The 23,093-nt window shown below is 40.0% G+C and overlaps 1 protein-coding gene across 8 annotated transcripts in view; it reads left to right on the top strand.

Moving 5' to 3' along the window:
- Nucleotides 1-23,093, top strand: part of NCALD (neurocalcin delta) — a 377,982-nt gene that overhangs the window by 303,534 nt on the left and 51,355 nt on the right. For 6 of the 8 annotated variants that reach the window (XM_055303513.1, XM_055303509.1, XM_055303512.1 and 3 more), the window contains one exon: nucleotides 18,099-18,276. The exons of the other annotated variants lie outside the window; for them this stretch is intronic. The gene's annotated coding sequence lies outside the window, so the exon portion shown is untranslated. The remainder of the gene's footprint in view (nucleotides 1-18,098; nucleotides 18,277-23,093) is intronic. 8 annotated transcript variants of the gene reach the window in all.

The raw sequence follows: 23,093 nt of genomic DNA, 5'->3' as shown, positions 1-23,093 counted from the left end.
TTGTTTGTAAATTCAGAACAGTGTCCTACATATTAATGCTTTTGCTGGTTCCAGAAGAACAGAACTTGACTGTATGCCTTAGAAAAATCTCCCTCATTGCTTCTGCTGCCTGAGACCCTTTCTGACAGACAGTCTGTGTGGACAGCAGTACTGATGCTATTTTTCCCTTGGTTACTGCTTAGTCCTTCTTATCTGCTTTTGTCTCCCTTGCTCACACCTACTCTGTCTAATCTACTGCCTAGTTTTCTATTGTTAGACCCTGCTGTCTTCTTGACACTCTCTTGACAGCTCATTTCCAATGCTTCTAAGCCCATTTTTCTGCTCTAATGGTTTACAGTAAAGCTAGGGAATTCCTCTTGGCCAGGTAAGATTTAGCTCATTCAGCAAAGTCTTCTTACAAAGCTGCCAAAATGGCAACTGTCCCATTGGCTTGTGGCTCCATGTGTTGGTCAAACCTAGCGCTTGGAGTACTGAGAAATGTAGCCCTTACATCCTCACTCAAAGAGACACTGCTGGGATGCCTGGGTGGCTCAGCAGTTGAGCATCTGCCTTCGGCTCAGGGTGTGATCCCAGGATCTGGGATCAAGTTCCTCATCGGGCTCCTTACAGGGAGCCTGCTTCTCCTTCTGCCTGCATCTCTGCCTCTCCCTGTGTGTCTCTCATAAATAAATAAAAAATCTTTTAAAAAAAGAGAGACACTGCTCTCTTCTGCTGCAGAGAAACAAATACCTGTTTTTTTCTTCTCGCTTACTTAAATGTCACCCTATCCTGATGGTTTTCTCACCTTCCTTTTAGAAGGTTAATTTGTTTTTTCACTCATTCATGTATTCATTCAATACAGAATTAATAAATTCTATATAGTGGCCCTGTTGTTCTCTACCTATGGAAAGATTTTTTGTGTCCAAGGACTGGTAAGGTGCCTCCAGTTATCTCTCATTTGCTTACCATTGATACCAGGCAGATGTGGTCCAATGATCCAGCTGTTTCAATAATCAACACATGTCCCACTTTGTTCAAGATGTTCTAGCTAAGTAGGATACATCAAGCATAATACAGGACCAGCTAGTTTTTGAAAAGGTTGTAGTCCAACTGGGGAGGCTGGAGAGCATATGCATCTGAAATTGAAGAAGCGGTGTCTTGGTTACAACCTCTCATAATGCCCCAGGTAGTGCTCAGCACATTGTATCTACTCATTAAATCTTTGGTAAGTGACTAATGAATAGATTAACCCTAGAAGGATATTGAGAGGCATCTTCCTTCAGGAAGGAATTAAGCTTTGAACTGAATCTTAAAGGATGGAGAATATTTGGCATGGCCACAGAAGTGAAAGGATCATCCATGAGTACAAACAGCATGGGTAATAGGAATTGACACCCATCTGGGATTGAGAAAACATTTGGGAAAAGGAAAAACAAAACAAAACAAACAAAACAAAAAAAAAAGCATATAATACCTAAGGTGGGTCTGTGGGGATCTAGAATTTATTAATTTAAGGAAAGCTGGATTTGATCAGATAGATAACAGGAAGCTAGTGAAAGTTTGGGAAGAGGTAAGTGATGTACGTGTCAAATAGTGTTATACTATTTTAATAACCCTGTTTACTTTTGCTTCATACAGCTTATTTTAAAACCCCAAATATGTGTTAAGTGCTTTCTTTTTCTCATGGAAAAGTTCTAACTTTTTAACTAAAAAAATGTGAGTTAGGGGATCCCTGGGTGGCGCAGTGGTTTGGCGCCTGCCTTTGGCCCAGGGCGCGATCCTGGAGACCCGGGATCGAATCCCACGTTGGGCTCCCAGTGCATGGAGCCTGCTTCTCCCTCTGCCTATGTCTCTGCCTCTCTCTCTCTCTCTGTATGACTATCACAAAAAAAAAAAAAAATGTGAGTTATCTTTTGCCCTCAATGCTGCAAGAGTGGCCCTTTTAACTTTAGCCAGGCGATATCTGTAGGGAGATCTATGTAACTTCATAGTTTTAAGACTATAATCTGTTTTTAGCAAAGTCATATTTTACATAAAACCCAAGCCAGCCGAAAAATTGAAGCCTTCCTAACATTTTCCATAGAATTATACTATAGTGATCATTGATATTCATAATGAAACCCCTAGGATATTGCACCATTATTCTGATGTCTTTTAATGAGTCATCATCAATGAAAGACTAAATTATAGTCAGTGATGTTTTAGTTGTAAGTACATTTTTTTTAAGATTTTTTTTAAAGATTTTATTTATTTATTCATGAGAGACACACACAGAGAGAGAGAGGCAGAGACACAGGCAGAGGGAGAAGCAGGCTCCATGCAGGGAGCCGGATGTGGGACTTGATCCCGGGTCTCCAGGATCACGCCCTGGACCGAAGGCGGAGCTTAAACCGCTGAGCCACGGGGGCTGCCCCTTTTTTTTTTTTTTTTTTTTAATTTTTTTTATTTATTTATGATAGTCACAGAGAGAGAGAGAGAGGCAGAGACACAGGCAGAGGGAGAAGCAGGCTCCATGCACCGGGAGCCCGATGTGGGATTCGATCCCGGGTCTCCAGGATCGCGCCCTGGGCCAAAGGCAGGCGCCAAACTGCTGCGCCACCCAGGGATCCCTGCCCCTTTTTTTAAGATTTTATTTATTTATTCCTGAGAGACAGAGAGAGAGAGAGAGAGAGAGAGAGAGAGAGAGAGAGGAGAGAGAGAGGCAGAGACTCAGGCAGAGGCCCTGGGCGGAAGGCGGCGCTAAACCGCTGAGCCCCCCGGGCTGCCCGGTACATTTCATTATATCTAATCTTTGAAAATTGGCCATCAGTGTATGTGTTTGGCAGCTATCAGAATGGTTTCTTGTTTTTGTTTTTGTTTTTTTTTTTTTTTAAGTAGGCTTTATGCAATGTGGGGCTCAAACTCCCTGAGATCAAGAGTCCCATGCTCTACCGACTGAGCCAGCCAGGCGCTCCACTATCAGAATGTTCTTAATCAGAGTATCACAATCTCAAGAAAAATATTGTAAATTATACCTACAGATGTGTGTAGAATATATATTTTTAGTGTATGTATATTAGTATGTATTATATATGTATATATTTGTATAATATATATATTTATACACACACAATAAAAGAGTAACAAAAACATCATTTGTTAATCCTTCTAGTGAAATGTGAATTCACATATTGATATTGGTTATAACTTTGCCTCTGCCCCCAGTAGGTTAGTACTGTCCCTAAGGTCCAGTGCCTGCCAGGAATTGAATCTGTGATATAGTTGTTAAGTCTCCAATCAAATACAGATTTTATTTTATTTTATTTTATTTTTAAATACAGATTTTAAACCAGTTGAGGACAGAGAGTAGATTATCTCCACCTCCGACAGAGAGTATAGTCTATGCTTTACGTTTACACAACATGACTCGCCACTGCTGCTAGCAACTGTGCACGTTTGGAAATCAATTCTGTTTACTGAGCCCACTGCACACATTAATGCTTCTTGCTACCTCCTGGCTATTCAGCAGTGAATGGCCACGGAACATTTGGTGATCCCTGAGCTCTCTTCCAAGGCCAGTTGCTGGGGACAGTTAACTCAAACCATTCACTCTCTTGAGGATTTTCTTTATAGGGAAACTGAGGAGAAGTTTAACTGCAAGTTATAGTTTTCATGAAATGATTTTCTGGCATATCCAGAAGTTATTTACACAAAATAGAAGCTATTTAAGAAAGAGGCAACCTCTGGTCCAAATTTCATTTTGTAAAATAACTATCATTAAAATCTGCTAAATTGGGGTACCTGAGTGGCTCAATGGTTGAGCATCTGCCTTTGGCTCAGGTCGTGATCCCGAGGTCTTGGGATCAAGTCCCACATCTGGCTTCCCACAGGGAGCCTACTTTTCCCTCTGCCTGTGTCTCTGCCTCTCACTCTGTGTCTCTCAGGAATAAATAAATAAAAATTTTTCAAAAATCTTCTATATTCATCTCCAAAAATGTTAGCCAACTTCCAACTTTAAAAGCCCAATCCATTGTTCTTCAGAAAAGAGTTGACTTCTTCCTCTGGCCCTCAAAACAGCCTCACAGTTAATACCAAGACTGACCGAGATGGCTTACTGCTCTGTCAGCATCCCTCCCGGGAGGATTACTTTGTTAAAATCACAAAGGGTCTTGTAAAAGGTACAAAACTTAGTTGTGTTACAGGTTGACAAAAATATACTAATCTATAAAAATATACTGTTAAAAAAAAAAAAGGAAAGGTCTCACTGAAATCACATTAAATCATGTCTGGGTTTAAGAAACAGGGAATTTTTTATTGTGGTAAAATACACATAACAAAAATTAACCTAAAAATTTCAACAGTTTTAAGTGTATAATTCAGTGACATTAAACACATTCATGTTGTGCAACCATGAACACCATACCTCTCCAGCAATTTTCATCTTCCCAAATTGAAGTTCTGTACCCATTATACACTAACTCCCCACCTCCCCACATCCCAGGCCTTGCTAATGACCATTTAACTTTAAGAGGTACATTTTAAGGAAGTTTGAAATAAACCTATAATTTTTCTTTCCCTTGTATACACTCTTCAATTAGTAAAATCTCTGTTAAAAGTCCCCAAATAACTGGAAGATTCTTAGGTTTACAAGTGAGCAAAGTTTATGCAGAGTTCCATGATGTAGAAGTTTCAGTTATACAGTGGAGACGATGGATTGAAACCTGTTTTCCAAACCACCTATTTAAATCCTATTCAGTACCATTTTTGCATAATTATTCGGCTTTTGATTATCAAAAATAAAATCATTTAACCTGAGACTTTCTGGTCCCAGCGATCTACTCAAATAGTCTTATATTAGCCTTCTACTAATGCTCATTTTAAGTAACTTAAATATAGAATAATACATGTTTATGATAAAACATTTGGACAATATAAAAGAACATAAAGAAATCCTCTCTTAATATTCTACTGCCTAAAGTAGCCACAATTAATATTTTCAAGTTAAAAAGCATTATAATTCATTTTACTTTATTTTAACAGAAGAAAAAGAACTCTGAAATAAACTTGAGGATTTGAACTTCAGATGATTTCTTTAAAGCAGGAATTATTGGATTCTAATGAAATTGAATTAAAAATTAAAAATTAAAATTTTTAAATCAATCAAATAGAAAGAGATTGGGGAATCAACATTTCTTAAAAACTAATTGTTTCTTAATGGGTATATAGGTTTATATTTTCAGTTAGTTAAAACTTAGTTAACCATCTCATGAAGATCTGAAAAGACCATAGATAATAAAACAAAAATACCTTTGGGGAAATAAAATGTTTTTTTTTTTTTTTTTTTTTTTTTTTTTTTTTTTTTTAAATTTTAATTTATTTATGATAGTCACAGAGAGAGAGAGAGGCAGAGACACAGGCAGAGGGAGAAGCAGGCTCCATGCACCGGGAGCCTGACGTGGGATTCGATCCCGGGTCTCCAGGATCGCGCCCTGGGCCAAAGGCAGGCGCCAAACCGCTGCGCCACCCAGGGATCCCCAAATAAAATGTTTTTAACCAGAGTTCAAAACTTAATTTCACCCTTAGGAATATTCTCCTGAAAAAAAATAGATTAAAAAGCATAATCTATAAGAAACATCATCCATGAAGTTACAAACCTCTTTCAAAGGGGAAAATAAATCATACAATGGGGAAGAAGTTATTTTACCCAGTGAACTAGAACTCACAGAGATTTTAGAGGAATTCACTGTATTTATTGACCCTCTCCCTTGATCACAGAGGCTTAACTTTATGTGCTTCAGACACCAGTGTTTTTTATATTTCATTTATTAAATTCAAACTATATTTTGATTTGCTTCATATTGAGACTTGACTGCCTTTTATGGTTATTTTTTTAAAAGATTTGTATTTATTTATTCATGAGAGACACAGAGAGAGGGACAGAGACATAAGCAAAGGGAGAAGCAGGCTCCCCATAGGGAGCCCAATGTGGGACTCCATCCCAGGACCCCGGGATCACGACCTGAGCCAAAGGCAGACGCTCAATCACTAAGCCACCCAGGTGCTCCAACCTTTTATGAATATTTATCTTCCTAGCATTTCTTATTTTCTTTCTCTTCTCTGGTTGACCCGAAGAAACTTAAATCTTAAGTACATATGTGGTGTGTCAACGTTTGCTTCTTGATTCTTAAGTATCCAGTAGGTCTTGATAACCATTTGTTTGTTGAAGAGTCTTCATTCTCCTGTTTCCTAATTCAGACTAAATAGGCTATTTCACTAGTATATCTTTCCATCAGAACTGGATTATTTCCATGATTTCCAGGGCTACCTACTTCTTAGATTCATTTTCAATTTTTCTAGAATATATTTCTAAGTTGGTCCCTCAAAACAGCAGACCTGCTAACTCCTTGTAGATATTATTTTGCCCTTATAATTGAAAAACTAGATTCAAAATAACTTTCCACAATTTTATGGGCTTTGCTCTAATGTGTTCTAGCAAACTGAAAAGCAGATGCAAAGTCTGCTGCCATTCTCTTCACAGGTGGCTCTTTTATTCCCTCCCTGAGTTTTCAGAATTTTCTCATTGTATCTGGAAATCATAAAATTCACCAGAAAGTGTCAAGGTATGTCATTTTTTCATTTTTCCACTTCAAGCTCTATTAATCTGAAGATTCAAGGTTTATTCAGCTCAGGAAAATATCCTGTTACTTTTTTGAAATATTCATCTTCTCTGTCATCTGTATTTTCTCCTCCAAAAGCTTTTATTGTTGGAAAGATATTAGAAGACACCTGAGCTCTTGGATCTTAGATCTCTCTCCTCTATGTTCTTAAATTTTCTCTCTCTCTCTCTCTTTTTTTAAGATCTTATTTACTTATTTGAGAGAGAGAGGGATAGCACAAGTCAGGGGGAAGCAGCAGATGGAGAAGAAGAAGCAGATTCCCCACTGAGCAGGAAGCCTTACTCAATGCTCATCCCAGGATCCTGAGATCATGACCTGAGCCAGGGCAGGCGCTTAGCAGACTGAGCCACCCAGGTGCCCTTCTCTCTTTTTTCTTTTATGTGCATTCCAAGAATTTCCTCAAATTTGTCTCGCAGATCTCAAATTTATTTTTATGTCATGTCATTTCAGTAAATTCAGCCTTTCTACTCAGGATCTTTTAAAAATCTTTAATTTTTTTGAAAAATGTTTTTTTATGGCTCCTTTTTCAAAATATCGTACTCTTGTTTATGGACACAATAGTCTCCCAAATTTCCCTGAAAACAGTAATAACACTCTTTTTTTTAAAAAAATTATATTCTATGTCCTGTTTCAACTCTATTTCTTTTGGCATCAGTTGTTCTGTTGTTCTTCTGGATCCTTCTCTTTTATGCTCTTGGCTTTTCTTACATAACTGTTGCCTTTATGGCCCAATCATATTTATAAATGAAGTCCTGGGTTGACTAGTAGAGGTACCTGGTGGGATTTCCTTGGCAGTTATACAGGAATGTTTTTCTACCATGCTTCTCATACAGGGCAGGGCAGAGCAGGGCAGGCAGGTTTATGGTAGGAACATTTGAGAATAAGAAGCAGGTAGGCAAGCTATGACTGCCCATACTGCCCAAGTCAGGAAGACTATATTTTGAGGGGTGAACTGCATAGTGTACTGCCTTTTGTGCAGAGTTTGGAGTAGAGTGGGAAAAGATAGGGAAAAAAGCATTCTGCAGAGCCTTTCTATTAATTACCTTCTCTGCTCCTTCTCCCTGTGACTCCAGACCTGAATTCTCTGGGGTTCTGTTGTTGGGAAGAACAGCTCTCACCTCTCTATCACTTCTCTCTGAAACCTAATCTCTGTGATGGTTTTTATTGACCCAATCCAACCATGTCAGTTCACTATTTTCCAGAAATTTTAACATTTCTGTCTACAGATGGTAACCTTTTCTGATTTCCATCCCTATTACTGATTATTCTTCTTCATACATATTTTCTACCATTTCAGTGGAACTTTTAGAGGTAGAATACATAAACTTGCATGCTTCGTCTGCCATTTTTTTTTCGTCTGCCATTTTAAAGTGAAGTTGTATTAACATTCGCAATGTTTATCCCAATGTGTTAGTATGTGAGACTAGGGCACGTGTGTTTTTCTCCACAAGGTCATTTCTTTTTCTTTCATGGCCCTAGACAGCACTCCCAACCCTGTTTGGACATATGATCAAAATGGATCATTTATACAGAGAAAAGTGAAAGAAGATGGATCACATTCTCTGATTCCATCATTAGACTCATAGTATCTGCCTCCAACAGGTACCCCTACTCAAGCCCTGCCTTTTCTCAGAAGCCCTTGCTAGTTTCACCAGGACTCTTGCATAATACAAACCCGTATTATAACACTAACCACACAGTGCTCGATTTCCTATTGTCTCTTCCATTAAACCTCATGCTCCCTGAAGGTAAATGAGGTGCTTTGTTTCAAGTCTGTATCCTCAATGTACTCCACAGGGTCGGCATGCGCATTAAGTGCCTGATAGAGATCAAATAACCAAGTCACTGAATGAATGAAGAAGGGAATGAACAAATTTGATGTGGTTGTTAGAAACAGGTGTGCTGTATTTCTTTGCAGAAAATGAGACCACTGACTTCCTGATTGTCAGAAGAAGCTTTGGGTAGGGTGTTTCAGACAGATGGAGCATCATGGGAAAAGCCCAAGGCATGGATTTTTGGAGAAACTGGTGGAAGTTGTTCCTAAATTTGCTATAGATAATTGGTTCATCCAAATACAATCCAATCTCTGCTGTGTCCTTTTCTGCTGAGTGGCAGTATTATTACAAGGTTCTTCTATCTTTGCCAGTTCAGTGAATACAGCTCTAATTAGAACTATTGTACTTTGGCAAAAATGTTGGTGCCTCAATTCCTCATGATTTGAAACCTTCACCAGTCTTCTTTGCAAGTTTACATCTAAGGATCTGCTTATATTTGTCTACAATATCATTACCTGTATTTAGCCCTCACTTCACAGGAACAGCATGAAACCACAGACAACTAAGAACCGGGCTTCCAAGCCCTACCAAGTTCCTGAAGCCTGCTGGAAATTGGTAAAGCATGAGCCCCTCAGTTGCAGAGCTCTGCCTTTCACATAATTACCTAGCAGAACTTCCCTGCTCAAATGCCTCTGAACCAGGTCACCATCTGAAAGTCCTCCGCAGAAGTCTCAGGGCCTCGCCTCCCCTTTCTGGTAACATAATAAAAAGCTACTAGTTTTCAGAGCAGGTAGGCTCTCAATTCCTGGTTAATTAAAATGAGTCTTTTCTTTTCAAGATGTGTTATTCTATCCACAGCAGGTGTTCAAATAGTTGTCAAATAGATGAATGAATGAAATCCAAAAAGCATTGGGTTTGCTTTTTCTGAAATTAGATTCCAGGAGCACATTTACTAGAAAGTACCCCACAGAGGTGCAGAGATCTGCTTTGGATTGCAGAACATTTACTCCTTCCATCTCAGTCATTTCAGTTCCATCACATACTGTACATGTCACCCATCTCTTATCTTTGGGGCCAATTCACTTCAGGATTTAGAGTGTCACTAAACACATCTCCATAGGATGATTTTATTTGTCCCTAACACAAGATCGTCTGGGGAATATGCTGCTCCCTGTGGGCCCCTCCTCACCTGCCAAGGTGGAGACCCTGACTCAAAGGGCACATCCATCACACCCCCAACTTTTCAGTGTTGCATTGGGCTTCTTTTTGAGAGTGTAGCTATGTGGCCCCCCAGCAATCTGGTGTTAGATGTGGATGGAACCGTGTAAAGCAGAACATTCCCAGTTGTATGACTTAGGAGCTATCTTGACAACCATCAGTGAAATCCCAGGCCATGCTAACAGGAAAATGAGGTCTGGGAATGCTAATGGCATAAAGTGACTGGCAAAAAGAGACACATTTTTGGCAGCCATTGCAGTAGTCAGGGCTGGAGATGTAAGGAGACAAATGGCTGCATGAAGATGACACAGGAAGAGAAGTTCAAGTCCTCTCATTCAAAGTCTGAGCTAGATCTGAGCTGCTGCATCAGTGAGTGGGAGCACCAGCCCAACTGACCCCCAGGGGCTCTTGGATAGGATCTTCCCAGGAGCCTGGGAGAAGAGGCACAAAGTCTAAACACAAGCCCTGGCACTGGAGTCAAAATCTCAGTAGGGTGGTTAAAAAAATGAGGCTGAATTGAGGACTTTGGAATCAGAATCTAGAGGGCTGGGGCTTGGGATCTGCTTCTACACAAGATTTTCTAGGTGATTCTTAACTCACAGTAACTAACCCTTGACAGCCACCAGCACCTCTTAATCTTCTCAGTCTATGAGGATCTCTTGCTGTGGACAGACTGCCGAGCACCAGGAATTTTAGGCACATGTGGTCAGCATATAACATGAGGAAGCAAGGTCTTGCCCTTGGGTTTATTTAATTAATTTATTTATTTTTATTTATTCTATTTTTTGAGTATAGTTGACACACACTGTTACATTAGTTTCAGGTTTACAACTTAGTGATTCGTTTTGCAATATTCACAAGTGTAGCTACCATCTGTCACCATACATCGCTATTATGGTACCATTGAATACATTCCTTATGCTGTGCCTTTTATTCTTGTGACTTATTCATTTGATCTGGAAGCCTGTGTCTCCCACTCCCTTTCACCCATTTTACCCAACTCCTACCTCCCTCTGGCAACCATCAGTTTGTTCTCTGTATTTATAGATCTGGTTCTACTTTTTTTTGTTTGTTTATTAATTTGATTTTTTAAATGCCACTTATGAGTGAAATCATATGGTATTTGTCTCTCTCAGTCTGACCAATTTCACTTAGCATAATACCATCTAGATCCACCCATGCTCTTTCAAATAGCTGTGCCCTTGGATTTAATAGGTCATTCTAGAATACAGGCATCGTTTTAGGCCTTGAAAGCAACTCTTGCCTTTAGGGATCAGTAAGTTATGAAGTCACAATCTGCACTCTCAATCCAACATGACCACTTAGCATCACTAGCATCACTAAAAACTCTTGTTGTGGATTTATGCCACTGGTCACAAAGAGATCTGATGCAAATAAGAAGTCATCAGCCCAGATCACTACCACAACTAGAAAACAACTTCAAGCTCCTTGTTTGTGAGGAACAGCCTAAGGATGGGACTAATTCACAAAGCTCACAACAGAGCCTACAGATATCTTAAGTAGGGCTATCAAATTTAGCAAGTAAAAAATACAAGACACCCAGTTAAATTTGAATTTCAGATAAACTTCGAATTTTTTAGTATAAGTATATTCCAAAAAGTATTTAGGACATACTTATGTTCAAACATTAATTGTTATTTATCTGAAATTCAGATTTAAATGGGCTTCCCATATTTTATCTGACCTCTGAGCTTTTTTAGGGACACTTCCCAAAAGATCAAGGTTATCAAATTTGGATATCTGGTCACAATAAGTTGACAAGAGTAGAGGGCAGGGAGCATGCCCTATTGTCTTCACCTTCCTTAGAATTCCTCAGTGTGTAGCACTCAGGGTATAATAAATACACAAGGGGTTGGTATCAAATGGTTCTTATTCAAAGGAGGCTAACCTCAGTGCTGGCCTCTTAGGAGCTGTAGGGCAGAGCCTGGCTAGCGGGACTGATATGCCACAGGTGGACCTCCTCACATCTGTGGCAGTGAGTGCCTCCACCCTGCCTTACTGCCCATGCTCTCCATCACTTGTGACAGAGAGATGTGACATGAGATGGTGGTTGGCAGGGGCTAAAAATTGCATCTTGAAATCTACATGTGTCTTTCTCTCAGAGCTCTTTCTAGCTTCATGAGAGTAAACTTCACTTCAAATATCATGAGTTACTGTAAAAGTTTTTATAACTTAAATCACATTTCCCTACTGGTTAACGTGATCATTTCAGAGTTCCATCTCTGTTTTGGAATGATTTTTTTCAGCCCAAGAGTAATAAGTTAATGAACTATGCACAAGGGGAGCTTCTATTTCAAGAACACTTTGGTTATTTTCTTTCATTGTAGGGCCCCCCTCTGTTTGAGTCAGGGCAAAGTTACAGTCCCTGTAAACAGGGAACAGTTTGTCAGCAAGACAGCATTGGTTTTCTGGGAGTGTGCCAAAGAACCTATGTTCTTTTCTTTTGATTTATTTTCCCAAATTGCTCTCCAGAAGACAGATATTAATGGGAGGAAAGAGCAGCAGCCATCTATGGGTGATTAGTGAGTCTGAGCCGTCTGCTTCATTGCAATTCACTCCAGTTTAAATGTATAACTACTGGGGCTTTCTTGGTAATATTTAAGAGGAAAATCACTCAAATCCCTTTGTTTGTCATAGAAGGATTTTAACTTTGCCTAAGGAGTACCTGAATTAATCATTTCTCATTACCCATGTTTGAGGTAAGTTAGTATTAATCCCTCATTATTGCATGAGAAAACAAAATCCTAAAGAAGCTGATTCTGGCCCAACAGTACATGCTGATCAGAGTCAGGCCTGTGATTCTTAAACCCTCTTCCCTCCTCTGAGTAAGCAGATTGTCATCTTTCACCAGCCTCTGTGGGATGTACAAAGACTCAAATTTAGGAAAAGTGTTTCCCCTTACAAACATAGCCCTATGTTTGGGACAGTAGTATTCAACTGTAGTGTCATACAAGAATCACCTAATATGCCAGTGGAACCCACTCCTGGAGATTCTTAGTCGTTTGGTCTGGGGTATTGCCCAGGCATAAGTTTCTTATTTAAAAAAAAGCTTCCAGGATGCTCATGTGCAGGGAGAGTTGAGAATGTTGGTCCAAGCAAAGTAAACGGTTCATGGGATGCTGAAGTTTCAAATCTGACTAAATGATGACCTAAGATGACCTACCATCTTACCATTAGAGTCCCTGCATATGGAGTCTCTGGAGACATACACATTTAGCCTGGGTTTGAAGCATTTTGTTACCAGGAAGGGAACATTAGCACAGAGTAGTTCACTAGTTAACTCTCGTAGAAATACATTGCTCTGACAGAGGGACAGGAAAAGGAGAACAAGCCCAGGGTATGGTGTGCTGACCAGACTGCTGAGGAAGGGGTGATATTGGGAACCGAGGCTGCCCCAGGATCATGACCACATAAGAGTGCCATGCTCCTGGGCAGTGGTTCCAGAAGGTGAATAGGTAGATCTTGTTTAGGGTGGGTGGGGGGTGGGAGGGTGGTTGTGGATCAAGGGAGGCTTATTGTACAGAGCAGCATGCACTCTGAGGTCAGACTGCCTGGGTTTGAATAATCCTGTTGAACCTGGTTCTATCATTTAAGTTCTGTGACTTTGGGCAAGTTACTGCCTCTCAAATGATCAGTTTCCTGATTTGGAAAACAGGTAAAAATTGCAACTATCTTATCATTTGTTGGGTTAATGAAATGAGATAATATATGATATGATACCTCAGTACCCCACCCCTTAATCTTTCTAAGGAAACTAGATCACTACGAAATTTTCTTGATTAAAATGAGGTGGACCATTAACTTTGCTTTCTAGTAACTAATTCTCACAAGGCAACACAAAGTTTGACTTCAGGTAATGAGCCATATGCTGACTCAGGAACAGGAGATTTCATGTATAAAACCTTACAAGAGGGCCCCTTGGCCTCAGAGTTGCAGGGTAATGCTAGGGGCTCCAGGGTCAGTCTATGTCCTTGGACCAAAGAATGAGAACAGTTACCAGGAAGCCAAATGGGATGATGACAAGATTCAGGTCAAAGAGGATGGACAGCTACCAAAGGTAGAGGATATGGACCCAAGCCCCAAGAAAATCTAAGATCCAGAAACCAGAGAAAGTACCTGAGGCTGAAGGAAGTGGTTTTAGGAATATGTTTCCAAAGCTTCTGTTGGGAACCAGCAGGGCTTCTTTGTTGTCTGCCTCCTTTGAAAGTTGCTTAAAGCCAAGGAAGTTCTGGAAGTGAGTATCTTAGTAGGCCTTTCTGACAAGTGTGTGTGCTGTTAGAAAAATGTGGCTTCTAGCTCAGAGCCCTCTAACTCTGCTGGAGGACTGTGGACCTATCAGCATTTCCACAGTGGGACCCACGAAAGGCAGGTTCTATGGGATGTTCCATGGTAAACATATTTGCTGGGTGAAGGAAATTTAGTATGCTTCTTAATTAGAAAAATTTTCAGCACTTTTAATTTGCTTGTAAATGTCTAAGGGGAGGGGGATCCCTGGGTGGCTCAGTGGTTTAGCGCCTGCCTTTGGCCCAGGGCGCGATCCTGGAGTCCCAGGATCGAGTCCCGCGTCGGGCTCCCGGTGCATGGAGCCTGTTTCTCCTTCCTCCTGTGTCTCTACCTCTCTCTCTATGTCTATCATAAATAAATAAATAAATCTTTAAAATGAAAAGAAAAAAAAATGTCTAAGGGGAATATATGATAAGATGTGTTTCCCAAACTAATTTGGCCATGGAACCTTTCTTCTTGGGATCTAACTCCTATGGCTCTTTTGCCATCTTAACTTGTGAGGATTTTGCCTTAACACCCTTTCCTCATTTCTCAGGGGCGTGTAGAACTCTCTATGGCCTGATTCCAGGCCCCTACTCTTCACATAAAGGAATAAAATGAAGCTATTAACTGTTTGATGGCAAGCCTATGCCTATCTTAATCTCTCTGGCACAAAGTTGGTATTTAAATAGTGCTTATTTGTAGAATAATTATCATTAAGTGAATAAATGAAATAATCCAGTTACTATTTGTAACTCCAATTACTGCCATTGAAAGTGCCATGGGTGTTCAGGGTTAAATATTCAACTGACCCACTCTTGGGGGGAAGTGTTTTTCTGAGGTTATGTTGTCAATGGGACCAAGAATCAGGAGATGTGAGTTATAGTTTTAACTTGGTGCCATTCTTTTCCACTTACCCAAAATGACTTATTATAATCTTGGTACCCCACTTAAGAACAATCATGGAAGTAGTTTGCAAAAATTAAACTCTCCACACATATAAAATATAATCTTAATGATTCCCTTATGAATTAGACCCATCTGTTAATGTTCTGTTGGGCCCTTTAGTATCTAGTCTGATCCTTTCCGAAAATTCAGGCATAGGCAGTAAAGGCTACCCCCAAGTGTGTTTTATACCCATAGACTTTGTAAGTTTAAATGGAGAAGAGAGATGGAAAAAGAATGGGCTATTTTCTTTGACTATTTTATAGTGGGCAGTGTTTATTTTCAGCCGTTTCCCAAATAAGTAAAGCTTTTCTTCTATGCTTTGTGCTACTGCATCCCAGGAATTTTTTTGTGAGTTTTCACCCACTCTGACCTACCTTGACTTGCTCATCTGGAGGTAATTATGATGCTAAAGTAGTTCCTGCTAAAACTGCAGAGGATCACAATAGACACACAGCCTAACCAACCACAGCTGTGCAAGGGACAGGGCTTGTTATTGCTCCTGAAGTTCACCCATCTGCACTTATTGGATGGCAGTCACTTTTTATTTTTGTTTTTTAGAGAGGGTGGGCAGAAGGAGGGCAAGCAACTTGATAGGAAGGAATTGGGACTTATATCAGCTCCACAGGCTGCAATGACTAGGAAGAAAGGCTCATTTGTTTGAACTCCTGTGCATTGTAAGTTACGCTTGACTTGGGGAGTTAAATTTAAACCTTATTAATGCACATGATAATGTATAAAAATACAGTGACCATATTATCTTAACCCTGAATTGTAACACAGTTTAAAGATTTTATGTTTTTTAAACATTTATACTAACAGTCTTCAACTAGTATAAAGATTAAACCACATTTAGTTTTAGATTAAACAAATCACTGTGTTGAAAATAAAATTATTTGAAATCATGACTTTTGGGAAATCCAGGCTGTCTCTGCCCTGTGCTCTGGGAGAGCACAAGAGGCTTGGAAGTTCACGCTGTTTGCCAAGTGGGTCAAGAGTCCCTGTTGTCCCAGATGACAGCTGGCACACAGAGGCAAGCCACTCGCTCTAACTTTATTTTTTCCTGGTAAAGAAATAGCAATTATTTGCCATCCTACTTCTTTGTAGGAAAGCAACAAGGTGTTTATATAGTGATTCTGGCATTTTTAATAATTTGTTTAGTGTAAATTGTTACTGTCACAGAGCAAGAAGGAGCCTGTTGACAAGGAGACTGTGGGTAATGGGGAAAATCTAGAAAAAAATAATTACAATAATTTCGGCCAACCAGTATAATGCCAGCTTTAGATGAGATTTCTTTAAAAGACAGTCTAATGTGCCAGGCACATAAGCTGTTTGGAGCTCTTGGCTGGAGAAATGAATAATACAAGAGAACCAACTAATGTTCCTTTAGCTATTTCAAAGCAGTCTAGTATCTACACAGAAACATCAATTATTGTGGTGTCCAGTTGGAGAGCACAGGGATACACAGCAGGTTTTCCCAAAACCAAAACCTACTCTCTTAAATGTAGGCCACAAAGGATGCATTTCTGAAATCTGATGTTTTCTGGCTTGTTCAAATAACAATGACTGATGGTGGTTAGGAACCTTCCAGAGCTATAGACTCTTTTTCGTGCTCAATGACCAGGACAACAAAAGCCTCATCAATCTCCTAATGATCTTCACTCTGCTCTTTGAATTCTATTCCTGGGCTACTGGTTCTTCCTTCAGAGTTTGTCTGTTCTCTGTTCAATCTGGCTGGCCAGCATTATCTAGAGTCCTGTGAATGTAAGTGGCTCAGCCTTGGTTAAATAGGTTATTTGATTTATTTTCTCCCTGGTGGCTAATTTTGTTGGAGATTTCACAGTGCTTCTAAATTTGTATTTGTAAACAAACAGGGACACTCTTTTCTTCATTTATTTAAATCAAAATTAGGAAGACCTTTTAACCTTCGTACAATCGATGTGATGAAAGTTGCTATTGTAGGTAGGTGTTGAAATTTTTCACAAATGTCTCAGCAAAAAAAGGGACTTTGCTTTCACTTCCAACCATGCCTGCCTGATTTAGATTTGTAAAGCTGTGGATCAGTGAGTGAATGTGTATCAATTAGAGGATAGTGTGCCTAGATTATTTTCCCAAGGAGAGGAAAATGGCCTTCTACTCCTAGGTTTGGGAAATATGTTTACAGTCAATGTTCAATTAAAAGCTCACATGTAGAATATTATAATTCATTTTCTTTATGAAGAGGGAGAATCAGATCAATTAGGACATCACTGATGGGCTCTTTGAAGCACCAGATAATCTTATGTATTTAAATAAATTTTTTTAAAGATTTTATTTATTTATTCATGAGAGACACACATGCAGAGAAAGAGAGAGAGAGGGGCAGAGATAAAGGCAGAGGGAGAAGCAGGCTCCATGCAGAGAACCTGATGTGGGACTTGATTCCGGGACTCTAGGATCACACTCTGGGCCAAAGGCAGGTGCTAAACCACTGAGCCACCCAGGTATCCCCTGGATTTAAATACATTTGGTATAGGAGGGCTTCTAGGTGTTGTGGGGTTTTTAAAAGATTTTATTTATTTATTTATTCATGAGAGAGGCAGAGACATAGGCAGAGGGAGAAGCAGGTTCCCTGCAGGGAGCCTGATGTGGGACTCAATTCTAGTACCCCAGGGTCACAACCTGAGCCAAAGGCAGATGCTCAACCACTGAGCCCCCCAGATGCCCCGGACTTCTAGTTTAATGCTGGACAATATTGTTATGAGACACTTGGAATATTGTCATTGAATTAGTTTCCTGTAACTGCTATAACAAATCTCCACAAACGTGGCCTAAAACAACACATTTATTATCTTACAGTTCTGGAAGTCAGAAGCCTAAGATGGGTCAACAGAATGGAGTTCTTTTCTGGAGATGGTAGAAGAGGGTCTTTCTTTGCCTTTTCTAGCTTCTAGAGGTTGCCTGTATCACTCTGACCTCGGCTTCTGTCGCGGCTTCTCTTCTGACTCTAACACTCCTGCCTCCCTCTTAGGAGCATCCTTGAGAAAACATTGAGCCCACCTGGATAAGCCAAGATAACCTTCCCATCTCAAGATTCTTGACTTAATTGTATGTGCAAAACCTCTTTTGCCGTATAAGGCAATATATTTCTGGGTTTCAGAGATTAGGACATACACATCTTTGGGGCCCATTATTCGGCCTACCACACACAGAGTAATACACCCTTTCTAATCAGTTTTTTTTTTATTGGTCTTCCCCAAAGCTGAAGAAGTTAATTGCAGCTCTGGTCTGCAGGGTGGACTGTGAATTTGAACAACCACACTGCAGAGAGACCTCCTATGAGAAGAAAGCCTGCTGTGGAATCTGCTCAAAGGGAAACTTCCAGTGGATGCCAAATTGGTGTTTTCTCCTTCTCCACCAAAATCTTGCAAGTGTAACATGTATGTAACTCATTGCATAGAATCAAAAGTTGTGGTGGTAGCATTCATAAGCACCAGGGCTCTAGGGGGGTGCCTGGCTGGCGCAGTTGGTAGAGTTTGTGACTCTTGATCTTGGGATCGTGTGTTCAAGCCCCACGTTGGGTATAAAGCTTACTAAGAAAAATATAAGCCAAAAAATCCCAGGGCTGTGGAATAAAATAGCTTAAATATCAAATCTGTCCCTTACCAATTATGTAATATTGCATAAATTCCTTATTTAATTAAATAAATGTCTATATCTAAGAGTCAGAGATGATAACTTCTGGACTTTCTGTAAGATTACAAAAAAGAAAGTGTGCAAAGTACTTAGCACATGTGTAGTGTACAGTTGTTCTCAGTGAGTGGTGGTCATGGTGGCCTGCCCTGGTGCTGCGCTGCCAGGCACACCAGAGCTAAGGAATGCACACAAGCAGGACAGGGAGCACTGGGAGGCCAGAGCCGTTCATGTTAATAAATGAGGCAGGCCACCAGCATCGTGCAAAGGCTAATGGAATTCTGCACTTTCTTTTTTTTTTTAATTTTTATTTATTTATGATAGTCACACACACACAGAGAGAGAGAGAGAGAGAGAGAGGCAGAGACACAGGCAGAGGGAGAAGCAGGCTCCATGCACCGGGAGCCCGACGTGGGACTCGATCCCGGGTCTCCAGGATTGCGCCCTGGGCCAAAGGCAGACGCTAAACCGCTGCGCCACCCAGGGATCCCAATTCTGCACTTTCACTGAATGTTCAGCGTTTGCAGACATAGTCTGAAAGCTTAGTAATAAGATCCAGAAATGGGAAGGCAGACCAAATGGAATGAGAAGTGGTATGGATCATGACGATCTGAACATCACAGAAGAGGAGGATCCCAGAGGGTCCCAATCAGCTCAATCCACAGGCAATTTCTTTAGCCATTCTGGATAGGCTGACCGTGGATGACACCGATCCTTTGCAGATTTACAGCTGTACAAATCATCATTCGCTTGCTGAATTACTCCTACAGAATGGATAATACCATCTTATTCTGGAATGTGGCTTCCGTGTTAGTCTCAATAATCCACTTTATTGTCATCCTAAATCCTGATTTGAAAAACCTCCTCCAGATGTTGTTAGCTATATGAATGTGGACCAAGTGCATTCTATCTACTGAAAGCACTAATGTTTATTGAATATTTACTCTGTGCCAGACATTGCAAGTGCTGGCTGCCTAAAATATATTTTATTATTTATTCCTTGCATTAATGCTATTATAATTCTAACTGATTTTATAGATGACAAAACAGAGAGCTTCTAAAGTCTAAGTAACCTGCCAAACTTATGGAACTTGTAAATGGTGGAGCCAGGAGTCCAGTCTAAATTTTTCTGTCCCCAAGCCCCAAATTTGGGCACTTAAAGGAAGAAAAACCAAGTGTTAATTAAATAATATTGAGAATGACAACTACTTCTAAAATGGAAAAATTTCCCTAAATGGAGACAAAATGAGTTACAGGATTATATGTAGGCTATGATTAGATTTTTGTAAACTAAATAGGAACGTATATGTGTGAATACATAGTTATATATGTTATACTTTATATGCTATATGTTCATATATATTTTACATATACGTATATTTTGCATACAAGTATATTTTTAGGTATATGCATATTTATATTTATCTTGAGCTTTTTTGAAAACTGATAGAAGTTATAGTCCCTTATCCTTAAAAATGCTTCCACATACGTGCACACAAACTTTCTCACACAACTCTAAGAAGTTAAGATCAGGGATCTCTAACATATATGTATTACATTCAGAGAATAATCTGGAAGGATATACATAAATTATTAATCATGCTCTTTGAGGGATGGGATTGTTAGGAACTTTTTACATTATCCTTTATATTTTTCTGTATTGGTTGAATATTTTTTCCAGTGAAGAGCATGCATCATTTCTATAATCAAGAAAAATAATTTTAAGATTATGAACAAAGTTCAGTTGTTTCCAACTTAAGATGGAATTCACTGCTTGTTTTTCTCCTGATGACCAGGCTTCTAATGTCTATGTTATAATGCAGAGATGATGGATAGACCTCTGAAAAGCTGTGAAGAACCCCTCTGTGATATGTAGTAAATGCACTACCTATGGGCTATTTTGTAAAAAAAACAAAACAAAGCAAAGTTACTCTCCATAAAGGTAGTAACTGAAAACAAGTGGGTGTGTAGGGGGGGCAAAGGGGGACATTTCTGAAAACTTTATCAGTGTTCTCCACTGTGAATAAGAAGGGTTCATGAGGCTTTTTGGCAGAGCTCTCTATGTGAGAATTAAAGCAACATTTATGGCTAGTAATGCTGCTCTGGAAGAACTGCACAGTGAGCGAGCTACAGTTGAGATGACCTCTTAATCCACATTTTAAGCCAGTCTGGCACTAATTGAAATGGTTGTTTCCAGGGCATCCTGTCTTAACTGGGGGAGTTTCCTTAAGCTCTTCACCTACTCATTCTTGCTGTCCCTTGAACTGAGGCTTCAGGATCTTCATCTTACAAGGTAGCGCTGGGTTTGGCAGACACTCTCTCTCCTCCTTATTACCTCTCCCCTACACATACATCCCATTTCTCTTTAGTGTAGGGAATTTCCATAGGGCTCTATAATCCAATCTTCTTCTGAGCATGAACAAAGATTCCAGGAGCAACTTACTTTTCACTAAGAAAAAATTAATCATGCATTTTTTAAAAGGAAACTAATATTGCAGCCTGATTTAATCTTGGTATATTGGATTTTCATACGTGTCAGGGCTTGATAATAGCCAGAGACCTCAGGAGTTCTCATTGTCAAGGCTAGCAGGGAGCCTCTTCCCACCGCACCCCCTCTCCAGAACAGTGTCCTCCTCTGTTTAATGTAGCAACTGCAGGAGCAGCAAATATGAAGCTCCCCGGATCCATACCAGTGTACCAGGCAAGAAAGGGCAGGACTTCTTTCCACTACCCTGCCTATCTGAAAATAGAATTTACACACTACTGTCTGTTCCTCTCCTTGGATGTGATGTAAGGGCCATTTTCATGGAGTGCTGTGTATAGAAGTATTCCGCGTAAGGATATTGTGTTACACACTGCCATCCTAAAGGGTGGGACTGGAGAAGAATATAAATCTCTTTGCACACTGCTCTGCACAGTTAGGAGCTTTCTCATACCCTGAAAATCCTGACAGTTAACATTTGCCTGGGGCCCTTGCAGGCTTGATCCCTCTGAGGGATGCAGGCCCTATGAGTAGCAGGCTATTACGGGAGGCAATAAATATACTGTAGTGGTAAAGAATCCCTGTTTTCAAGTTTGAACAACCTGGAATGAAATCCTGGCACAGCCACTTACTAAATGTGGCTTTATAAAGTTTCTCACTTTCTCTTAACATCTGTTTCCTTGCATGAAAGACGGAGGTATTAATATCTGCATTGCGAAACCATTAGGAGGATTCAAATAGGGTGTCACATGTAAAGTACCTAGCACCAGGGCATAGTGCTCCATAAATGTCAGCTAAATAGTATTACTAACATGCTGTTAGCGCTCTCGTTTAAAAAAAAAAAATCCTTTTGATCCCCTTTCTCTACCAACAACTGTCCTGGTTTTTTGCATCCCTTTTGAACAAAGCTCTTCCAAAGAGGGTTCATACTCACAGTCTCCAATTTCCCTTCTCATATTTACTCCTAAACCCACTCCACCAGGCTTTGCCTCCATCTCTTCAATGCTATTTTTCTTGTCAAGGTCACTGATGGACACTGAATTGCTAAATGCAATGGCATTTATCAATGGGCAGTGACCAACCAGCAGTATTTGATAGAGGATAACACTCTTTCCTCCTTGATGCAATTTTTGCCTTGGCTTCAGAATGTTGCTTTAGAGCAACACACTTCCTTGGTTTCCTCCTGTCAGAGTGGCTGTTCCTTCTCAATCTCTGTGGCTGAGGTCCCTGATATTTAGACATTGCAGAGACCCAAGGCTCAGTAACTGTTCCTCTTTTCTACCAATATTTATTCCCTCTGTGATCTCACCCAGTCTTCTGGCCTTAAATACTATCTTTGCCAGTGATTCCCAAATATATATTAACAGCCCTAAACTCAGTTACAGACTCCAGACTCATATTCAACTGCCTAATGGACTTTTCCCTTGATATCTAGCACCATACATTAATCAGGTTCTCTAGAGAAACAGAACCAATAGGATGTATGTATGTATGTACCAAAAAGATAGATAGATGGATGTTTATTTATTATAAGGATTATGAATACAGACAAGTCCCAAGATCTATAGGATGAGTTGGCAAGCTGAGAGAACTGAAGATTTAGTTCCAGTCTGAGGCCAAGGCTGAGAACCAGGAGAGCCAATGGTTAAGTTCTGGTCTGAAAACCAGCAAGCTCAAGATCCAGGAAGAGCTGATGTGTCAGTTGGAATCTAAAGGCAGGAAAAAGTCCATATGCCAGTTCAAAGGTAGTCAAGCAAGAAGAATTTTCTCTTAACTTGGGGAAGAGTCTGCCTTTTTGTGATATTTAGGCCTTTTTCCGTTGATTGGATGAAGCCCACCCCTATCTACTGACTCAAATGTTAATTTCATCCAAAAGCACCCTCACAGAAACACCTAGAATAGTGTTACACCAAGTACCTGGGCACCTTGTGTCCACTGCTGATCTTCTGGACAGGAGTTACTTTACTCACACCTTTCCCTGGTATTGATTGACAACTACATCCTTTCAATTTGTCTTGAGCCAGAAACCTTGGAGTCACCCTGACTGCTTACCTCCTTTCACATCTCACATACAGCCTGTCA

Source organism: Nyctereutes procyonoides, unplaced genomic scaffold (assembly GCF_905146905.1).
Source record: "Nyctereutes procyonoides isolate TBG_1078 unplaced genomic scaffold, NYPRO_anot_genome, whole genome shotgun sequence".
NCBI classification, from domain to species: Eukaryota; Metazoa; Chordata; class Mammalia; order Carnivora; family Canidae; genus Nyctereutes; species Nyctereutes procyonoides.
Note: the sequence above shows the minus strand (reverse complement) of the source record. Positions and strands in the feature narration are given on the sequence as shown.